A 10,807-nucleotide genomic window follows, 5' to 3' on the forward strand; every position below is an offset into this window, starting at 1 on the left:
GGCCATACAAAGATTGGGATGGGGTCAGCATGGAGAATTTCAGTTTTCACATGCAATTTAATGACAAGGTTATTGCTAGTCATTTCCTGGGAGTTACTTTCCATTACAATAGCCTCATAATCAGCCTCATAGATGGCTAACATATATATCCTGTCATTTTGCTTTTATCAATGTTCTAAGAGAACATAGAATCTGCCAAATCAAACAATATTTTGCAGAAACAGTCACCTGGAAAACATGTAAATTTGGATACTGGGTTAAAAGTTAAAGCATCATGACTGAGTTTTATCTATGTCTGTGCTCTCCCAGCAAAAGTTCTGGGCACACATTTGGGGTATAATAAAGAAGCAAAAAGTAAATTAATATTACTTGATGTTTATTGAGAGATATGTATGTGTGTGTGTGTGTGTGTGTGTGTGTGTATGTACAGGATGCCCCAAAAGTCTCCATACAAAGGAAAAGTTTTGTAAAATTTTGTAATGAATATTTTGTAAATAAAGGTATATTTAGCTACAATTTCCCATTTCCTTATGCATGGTGAATTTTGGGATATCCTACATATATAGTTAGTTAATATACTTAACTAAAAGAGGCAAAAGAAGTTTCACAAGTTTACCCCAATCTGTATTTCATCAAATCTATTTTTTTACTGCTTGCCCCATTCTTTTCCACATTGCATAACACTTCTCTAAAATTCGTCAGGGCCAATTTCCTTTTCCATGAAAAATTATTTACTACATTTAATCTGATTTAGAAAAGCAACAGTGTTTCTTTTAGCACATAATAGAGTATCTGGCCTAAGCATATGCAGTCTGCTTTTGTTAGCACAGTAATTTAATTATTTTGGGTATAAGAGTGACTAAAATTTGCATAATTCAAAGAAATAAGGCAAAAATGGCCAATTAGGATGCACAAATTATTTTCCCAGAACTCAAAAGAGACAAGAATTATTAAAAACAACCACAACAGCTAAATCAACTGCTAATGACCAGATGACAGAGTGACAGACCATAAATATATAGTAGGTATCACTCCAGCCTTCAAAACACATGCTCTCCCTCTTTTTGATTTTTCCCTCCCTATATTTTCCCCTTTCTGATGTTATGTACAGGCAGCCTTTTATAAGTTTTTCTTTCAAAATATACTTCACTTCCAATTATTTGAGTATCTCCTGAACCCCAGAATCATTTCATGAGATTATTCAGTTCACATGCCATTGAGAATAAAGAATTAAAACACAAGAAAAGGGCATAAGTTACAGAAATGTCTTATAATCTGTCCCAAAAAAATGAGTATAGGTACCCTCTTTTTAATTCTATCCATCCCCCTAAAAGTATTACACAGGACCTGTGATTATACACTGGCTTTATAACCTACTATCTATTAAGCTCTTATTTATCAGAGATGGCAGGACATCTATTATAGAATATCAAAGTTCAGAATTCTCCAGGAAGTACTTTACAATTACAGACATGTTTCTTGTTGAAGAAAAACATCCTCCAAAGAAAGTTTAAAAGAGAATCTAGATGAATATCTTTTCAGATGGGCCACAAATAAGTCCTGGTTTCAACAACTCCCCAGAGCTGAAAAGCTAAAGTCAGTTCTATAAGATCATATTTTAGAAGGAATACAGTGCTTAGCTCCTAAAGCAATAAAGTGGTTTTTATCTCTAGAAGCATACAACATCATAAATAACATTGTCATCCAGAAACAATGAACTGATAAGCACCATTTTGTGTTGTAACCAAGCAGGCTGGCATGAGCGTGAATACAGATCTGGCCACTCTACTTAGGCTGACATTTTGTACAGACAAGAAGAAATGTGTGGTGTGAGATCAATAAAGAAGTAATTAAAAGTAAAAGGCTCTTAATGATTGTAAATGAAGCTGAGAACACAAACTCAGATCTCAATAACCTAGAGTTATGACTCCAGGGCTATGGTCTGTTAACATCTGCTTCTTGGGTAGGAATGTTTTTCTTTCAAAATAACAGTGCTACGTGAATCAACAGCTTCCAAAGGAACTATTTCATGCCATCCAACCTCAGGTCTCAGACCTGAAAGAGCTCATTGATCTTTGGTGAAATCTCAGTTACATAAGTAAGAAGTTATTTTTAAAACCATACCAGATGCTACAGTTCCTCCTCATTGCTCCCACATGGATGTGCACTGTTTATTCAGAATTGAGCCAAAAGCCCTGAAATGAGAAAGTTAAGTAGGACTCTCTGACAAACCAAAAGAACAGAGCTGCATGCAATGGATCTGTAAATATTTCTTTTAGTTTTATTATTTGGCTGCTGGCTTTTGAGCTGGCCACACTTGCACACGCAAAAAAAAGCTCAGAGATTTTCTTTTTAGGAGGCACATGGTTTTCATTCTGGAACTGACAGCAGGATTCTTTCTTATTTTAAATCATTTTTACAGCCTCCTTAGTGAGAATAAAACATTAACAGATAAACTACAACCATGGCTCATCATTTTGCCAGAAGAAATGTAATGTAGTCCATGCTCTGCTGTCAGAAATAATCTTTGGTAACATAAAAGTGATAATTAATTTAGTCAAATTGCAACTAAAATTAAGAGGAATTTTTATGGCTATGATGTATCCATGGTTTGAAGGGTTCTTTCTGCTATGTATTTTTTTTTTTCTGTAACATTGGGTTAAAATTTGATCATCAGTAAAAGGAACTAAAGTGTTCAATGATCAGATCTCATTGATAAAGAAAGTTCCTGACTTTAGTTGGGTATGTCACAGATGAAATGTCAAAAACCATATAGTCTTGTCTTACATTTCTCCAGAGAATGTATTTATTCACTGTTGTAACCCTAGTATCTAGAACAGCAGCTAGAAAGTACTCAATAAATGAAGGAATGAGGGACTATATCTTAGGTATCAGAACAATCTCAGTTTTTAAAGCCATTACTATTCCTCTTTTGTTTTTTCAAATCATCAGTACCATTTTCTACAAAGTAAATGTAAATCATCAGTACCATTTCTCATCATAAAGTTTTACATTATGTCACCTCTCACTGCCTCAGATATATATTTCATGATTAATAAACACTATTATTTACCATCTAGTTCCATGTAGAACTACCAATATTATTTACAATTTTTACATGTAGAACTACCACTGTACCATTAAATAAGATTGAATCATTTCTTTGCTTAAAATTCTCTAATGCCTATATAATGCTTGAAATAAATGTCAACCTCCTTGTCAAGGTCTATGAAGCCATGCTTTCATTTATATTTTGAATCTTATCTCTTACTATTCCTTCTTGGTCTCTGTACTGAAGCTCATTTCCATTTTAGGAGTTCTGGCTTTCAATAACGGCCAAGGAGCTTGTATCAGACTAGTCCTCCTGCTGTTAACAATTAGAAACTTGGGTGGAAAAAAAAAAAACTACTGTTTGAAGGCACTGAGGAGTGACAAAATTTGTGTGAACTAAAGGAGATTCAATCTTTGAAAGAAAGGAATTCCGCTGTTGGAGATCCACATTAATGATTTTTTTTCTATGGGCACACCCCAGTATACAGCCCAGAATGGGTAGAACTCAAGCAAAATGTTATTAGCTTGAGGAATCAGAGGAGAGAACTGAGGGGTCCCTGAATGGCTGGATATTGAAAGGATGAATTCTGGGAAGGAGGGTGTTAAAGAAGAGAAAATCCCTAAGTCTATGTATAAGCCCTACTTAAATTCTTGTCTGACTCCTAAACTGCAGATAAGTAGACTGAGACTCCAAGGAGCTTGGGGAAAGGCAACAGTTCACAGAGACTTCAGATAATATACATTATAGGAGAGTGAAGATTTTGGAATTAAAGTTCTGCCCAGTAACAGTGGCTTGATAAATGCATCAGGACTTCCATTAAAATCCCAGGAGGAACCACACTTTGGGATTAAATATTACAAACAAGAACTAAGTGATTTGACAATAATTTAGCTGCCTGGTAGAAAAATAGAAATTATACTGTTCAGAGAAATATCATTGAATCTAGAGTCTCCATAACATATCAATACAATATCTAATCTGCAATCAAAAATGACTAGACACATGAACAAATAGGGAAAATATGATCCACAGTCAAGAAAAAAAGAACAGTTAATAGATAAAGACAAACCAGATGTTAGGATTAATAGACAACTTTAAAATAACCATAACAAATATAAAAAGAATCTGAAAGAAAAATTGAATATTATGTGATTAGGGCATTTCTGGAGGTATGTGGAACTTTTTTTAAAAAAAATACAAAAATTTGGAACTGAAAAAATATGTATCCAGAATAAAAAATTATTGGATGGAATTCATAGTGGATTGAATACAAAAATATATATATTAGTAAACTCAAAGACAGTCAAAAGAAATCATACATACCAAAGCACAAAGGGAAGCATATATATAATATGTATATTTTATATATGTTTCACTTCAGTTTTAAACTCAGTCCAATTTGAAAATCTAAATAGTTTTTATAGGTAGCAGTGTTTAGTCTTCTTTTCCCAAGGTGATACCAAAATGTGTGCTGAGAGCAGCTGGTTTACATTATGGCAGAGGGGAAGGAGCAGGGTCCTTGGGAATGGGGTCCTCTGATCTCTGGATGACAGCCCTTGTCTACCTGAATTCAGCTGCCTCTTTTGGCTCTCACAACTAAAGCTTGTGTTTATCAGAATTCATGGGCAGGACCAAGGCCGACTCCCTACCAAGACTCCCACCCCTACTGACTCTTCTTCCAGCTTCTGGGTCCATTGGTTTAACCTTGGCTTACACAGCTATGACAGATTTGATGGCTCGATTTGTATCAATGCCACACTGGAATCCTGAAATTTACAGCCCCCTTCCTGAGCACTGAGTAGTCTCATTGGTACAGCTTGGCCTCCAAGATGGTGCAGGTACAATCAGAGGGTTGACCACTTTTTAGAGTCCCAAATGGGAAACAAGATGACATCTGCTTCCTGCCCTCCATCCCTCCCTACCCACTTCGCTCTTAATCCCACTGGTACTCTCTAATTTATCTCATACCTTCTGGACTTTATCTTGGAGAGAGAAAGTCCTTCTTGCTTTCTCTGTAATCTCTAACAAAATTCCCAGGCCAGGAAAGGATATGTTTACTTCCTGTAGTTCATATCCTCTCCTTTCTGTTCGTAAGAACCATCTGTGTCTTCATTGTCAAAGGCTGAAGTGCAAACTGCTCTATTCTACAGAAGAATGCCATGAGCAGGGTCCTACATCTTATCTTAATACCTGAGCTATTAAGAACAGGAAGAGGATAGAAAAAATTGGGAAATCCTGCCTTAAGACAATTGATTGGCTATTGTGTTGCTTTTATAATCTCATTTGGCGAAGCAGAAGCTGACTATTATCTGCCTTTGTATTCCTTTTCCAGCAAATTCTGATCTCTCCCTAGACATATGGGCTGCTGAAGCTGACTAGGACAAAGAGGGAGGAAGACACAATAATACTTTTCAAATATTACTATTAATATTTTGTTTTATTTATGACTATGCAATATGGACAGAGCTGTAGGTTTATAAATCCATTTCAGGATAATTTTATAGTCATGAGTCTTGAAGCGCCTTGCATTTTACACAGAGCTCATTATCATGCAATGCTCAAATTGGGGAAGAGCCTCATGATATTGCTTTATAAAAGTGATTCCCCTTTTCCCTAACTCCCTGCATCTGTGTTTCACATCAAATTTAAGCTTCTCGGGATGACAGTGAAAGTAATTTGAAGAAAAAAGCATCTCAGCCCAGAAATTTCCTAGTAGATTCTTTTCTCCACATTTAATTATTACCTCCTCTGGGTCATTAGAAACTGTATTAGATTCAATGCATATCAGGCCTTGAATTATGGTTTAAATTATCACACTAAATTATGATTATTTTTAATTCCCATGTCTGTGTTTATTATTGAAGGAATTCTCATTCTTCTTTTCAAAACATGTTCTCAAGTGAATCTGGTGATAAATTTCCAAATTTACTTATGGTAATCAACAAAAGAAGATTTAGCATAGTGATTGATGGCATACTCATCTAGAGACAGATGTTCATGGGATTTAATTAAAACAAGGAAAGTTTTCAAACTTCTATATTTTGATTATATATATATAAAATAATCATATATATATATATATGTATATATCTTTCTCACAGGACAAATCCCCTCTGAAGCAGGGAATTTCAGATGTGTTGTCTCTGCTGTTTTATTAATGACACTCTCTGGTGGGCATCAATGAGTCACACAAGAGCTGTAACAGATTCCTGTCTTTCCTTAAATGTCTTGTTCTAGTTCTATCAATATAGCAAGATAAAAAACGGCTCATGCGCATAAACCTTAGACTGATGTAGCAGCTGAGTTTTATGTGCACAACTAGCATTCTAAATATTTAATATACAGGGTTCTTTGTAATTTCAGAAGAAATATGAAGGCAGTGCTCCTGAAATCCTACAAGCTAGTCCATCATTTTAAATCCAAAAGTAAAGGATTGTGGTTCAAATGACTTCAAGTTGGTATTTGATGGTTCAGAGGAAATGAAATTGTTTTGGAGAAAACCACCACACTTCTGAAAAGAAGAGAAGAAAATATTAAATGTGTATTTTATTTTCTACATGGTAGCTATATTATTTCTCATGATCAGAAAAGCATGACATAAAGCTCAATAGCACCATGAAAAACAGTTATTCCTCAGAAATTAGGTGTAGTCTCTTTTATTGGACAAATTAAAGCTACTAGAAAATATTGGAAATCATTTTCTGTAATAAAATTTTTAATATCATATTATTGTAAAAGCATCACTATTCTCTTCCTTAAGCTTCAATATCTATCACAATGTATAGTCTACCCCTATATAGTTGTTTTAATAATAGTAAGAGTATATAAAAATAAAATATTTACTGAAGAAATATAATAGGTATAGCTGTAAAAATTGTCTAGGTCAAAAAAAGAAAGCAGTATGAGTTCAAACCTCACCAAAATAGACATATATATGTATTTTATGTATATATATGGTACATACATATATATATACACACATATATGTGTGTGTGTGTGTGTGTGTGTATCTTGCTCTTTGATCTCTTAATTGTATCTACCTGAAAAACCAAAAGCCCCAATGGTAACACACAAAAAATGTTTTCAATCTGGTCAGAATTATTTAATGAAAAAGTCTGTATCTCCTCAAGGTAGCAGGGACCTATTAGGCATAAAAAGTAGCAGAAGATAGCCAGCATTCTTCTTCTAGGAAGATTATCACAGTACAGGGCCTAAAAGATCTTTGACTAATACATGCAAAATGAGAGTTTATTTAGCTAACATCAGCCGTATATATTCAGATAATACCAGGGTATTTGGGCAGAACAAGCAGACATATTGCAGTGTTTTAAGAAAGAAAATGCCCTTTCCATTATTAGAAACTGACATCTCTCACACAATTCAAGAGCTAGTTTTCCAACATTTTTCTTAAATCTCATTTAAGGTACTGAATCCTACAAATACGTCTAATTAGCATAAAAGGAACACATTTAATGACATTCTAAATATAGATCAGCATTGAAATCTGAGGCCAAGCCAGATAGGTACTTAAAATTGACTAAACTGTTTCAAATGCTATGTCTTTAAATTAATTTATGTTGAACACAGTGGGTTCCAGAGTCAATGCTGGTTGCTATGACAACAGACACTGAAAATTTAAAGATCCAGCAGCAGGTTCAATTCACTGCAAAGAGGGCTATTTTACATTAAAATTACATACCACTGCAACAGTTTCGATGAAACATGTTATACAGATACATGTGCAAGCCATCTTTTTTTTAAGACAATTTAATTAGTATATGTGAGATAACGATGTTTATCATAAAACTCAAATATTCTCCTAGCTAGATTTAAAGACTGAATTAGAATCTAAATTTCAGAAAGCAAGCAACTAATTATCAAAATGCTACACAAGGGAAGAAGGAACGATATCTGAACTAATCATGTAATAAAAACACTATAGAGTATCAGTGTATAGTATTAGCTTTACAAATGTATCCTTAGCTGGTGGGCTATTCCCACAAGATGGAAACTTAAAAGAACAACTACAAAACAAAAGAAGGAACATGCATTTATATGAATATACTGAATTTTTTTTAGCTTGATAAAATGCATAATGATTTCTCTGAAGAGTCCCTTAACTGGCTGTAAAATTGCTGGATTTGAAAATGATTGTGTTTTGTATTGTTCCAATACAGTTTTTATGGGGTCAAGGCTCATCAGTTCTACCAAATAAACATACCCAGTCATGTAGCCCAAAAAGCAGTCACCTTGTGTATATAAACCAAATGGAGGGAAACGAGATGTGAGGGGCTGTCAATCAGTGTGTGCCAGAGAAGAGGAAGGTAGAAGCTTCCAGAAGTGGCACTCCTTCCTATGTCTCCTTCCACTCAAGCACGAAGGGCAAGGGAAATGCCTGCTGGGCTATGGTTAAATGCACATCGTGATAGCCCAGTCTCCCAATCAGTCTTTAAAAACACTCACAAGCACACGCTTTTCATGCGAGGCCTTTTTCCTGTTGTTTAGTCTGCTGAAGTGTAATATCACTCTTGAGCTGGCTTGTCTTGAGATACTGATTAAAATTAGTTCCCTCTGTGGTATCCCTGATGCCAAGAGTTAATTCCACTTGAAATAGAGAGATTTCCTTTTCTGTGTTCGTTTTATAATTCTCAAATTAGTTTCCTTAATCAAGTTTCATTTTTCAAACCTTGTTTGAAAGAGGAACAGGAGGTGGTGAAGATTATAGAAAGGAGAGAATTATTTCCCTCTCCTTAAGTTGGTTCTCTATACTGAAGATTTCCCTAACACACAGGAATTAAGTCTATGAAAGATCTCAAGCATCTTAGGGATATTTATTCAGTTTGTTGACTTTATATTTTACAGTTCATTGGGATGCTTACAAATTCCACTTTATTTCTTATCCAAATTTTCTTACTCCACAAAGACAAGAATTAAAAAGAAAAAAAAAACACTATTGAGTTCCAAAATATGCAGTGTCCTTGGAATATAGACTGTGGAGACAAAAATCAATGAGAATGTCCACATTTCATATAAATTTCAGAGATAGAAAATCAAACTATTTGAATATGTGAAATCCAATATTGCTTCTCCACTCTGAAATTATAGGATATTAGTTATGTTGAAAACATGTTCATGATCAGAATAAATATTACCCATGATGACTCAGAGGGAAAAAAAATCTTCTATTAAGAAAAAATATACATGGGCTCAAAACTATTAAAACGTATTCATGTTATGTAAGTTTTCATTTGTTTCTTTTCAAGTAGTTTAAAAATAAAGAATCTGCTAAAAAAAAATGCAGTGGGTAGAGAACTATAAACAAGATACGAATTTTGTATTTTTAAAAGCGTGTGTTTATAGAATCCAAATGGAACAGTTTGTTCCATTAAAACCATCCTTCAGTCTGCAAGAATCCTTGTTAGGTATTTATAGGCCTCGAGATAGGCTCCAACTGTTAGAGTTTACAATGACTTTTCACACATTCCTGTTTAACTTATCAGAAACAACATTTATAAATGTGCTACATGGCATAAGAAATTATTTTTGTTCAATTTGTACCTCCTCAAAGTCATTCAGTGTCCATGTAGAGTAAATAATACAAAGCTGTTTAACATGACTCATTAGGCGTTACAGTTGGAAATATTTATTGCCTCTCCTTAATCATTCAAACAAAACCAAACTCTTTTGAACAACTGTCATGAGCAAGGCACTGTAAAGGAAATAATCTCATGGGGGGAGAAGATTATCCCAATACTGATCATGCAGACAATGCCGACAGGAGGTGGTAAAAATGATTTCTACTTGAATGTGTCAGGAAAGACGTTCTGGAAGAGCTGGCATTTGTTCTAAAGCTTGAGTTTGCAGAGTATAGGGGCCCGTACTGATAGAAAATGAGGGACCTTCCACAAAGCAGGGCCAATGCAAACAAAGACACACAGGGGGAACATGTATGCTGTTCCAGAGATCCTAAAGAGACCTATCTGGAGACTGAGAAGCAGTCTAAGAAAATTTCAAACCCCAGTCTAAGGAATGTGACATTTGTCATTGAGGCAAGAAGAAAAATGACAAGAGGTGAGGTGTTCTTCAGTAAAATTCCTGTGTCAAAAGTCTGCAGATGGACTGGAGAGGGAAGCCACATAGTAAAGACACAAGTCAGAAAATTTAGCCCAAGTGGAGGTTAAAAGGTCTGGACTAGGATGATAGCAGGAGAGCTAGGGCAAAGCGGGGTTAAAAATATCGCAGAGGTAGAACGAAGAGGATTTGGTAAAGGGCAGCTTGAGCTCCTCAACTTTAAGGGTTAAGAGATGTGATATGTCAACAAATATGAATACATCAGAGTAGAAAATGTTAAATTACACTTCATTTGGGGAGTGTAGGGCAAGTGGTGATGTCTTCATTTTGCCTTTAACTAATGTGATCTTCCTTTTGATCCTTCATCCCCACTCCTCTTCTAACTAAGCAGGCAAAAAAAAGAACTACATAGCCAATTGTTTGAAGCTTAACAAAGTCCAATAATTCAAATAGTCCCTTTAGATGGTGCTTGGTCTCCATGAGATAAAAAATTCTCTTTTTTTAGATAATCTCACCTTCCCTCTTCCTTGCTCCATGAGTGGTGAATGGATGTGTAAGTGGAGGGGTGTGGGTCCATGTTAAATGACCTTGTGGTCTTGGGAAACTATGAGGTCCTTATCTATCTTTTCATCCTCTGATCCTTGGGGGATGCCCTGGGTTATCTGGTCTCTTGAGCCCTGTGGA

The sequence above is a fragment of the Microcebus murinus genome, chromosome 11 (genome assembly GCF_040939455.1).
Source record: "Microcebus murinus isolate Inina chromosome 11, M.murinus_Inina_mat1.0, whole genome shotgun sequence".
Taxonomy (NCBI): domain Eukaryota; kingdom Metazoa; phylum Chordata; class Mammalia; order Primates; family Cheirogaleidae; genus Microcebus; species Microcebus murinus.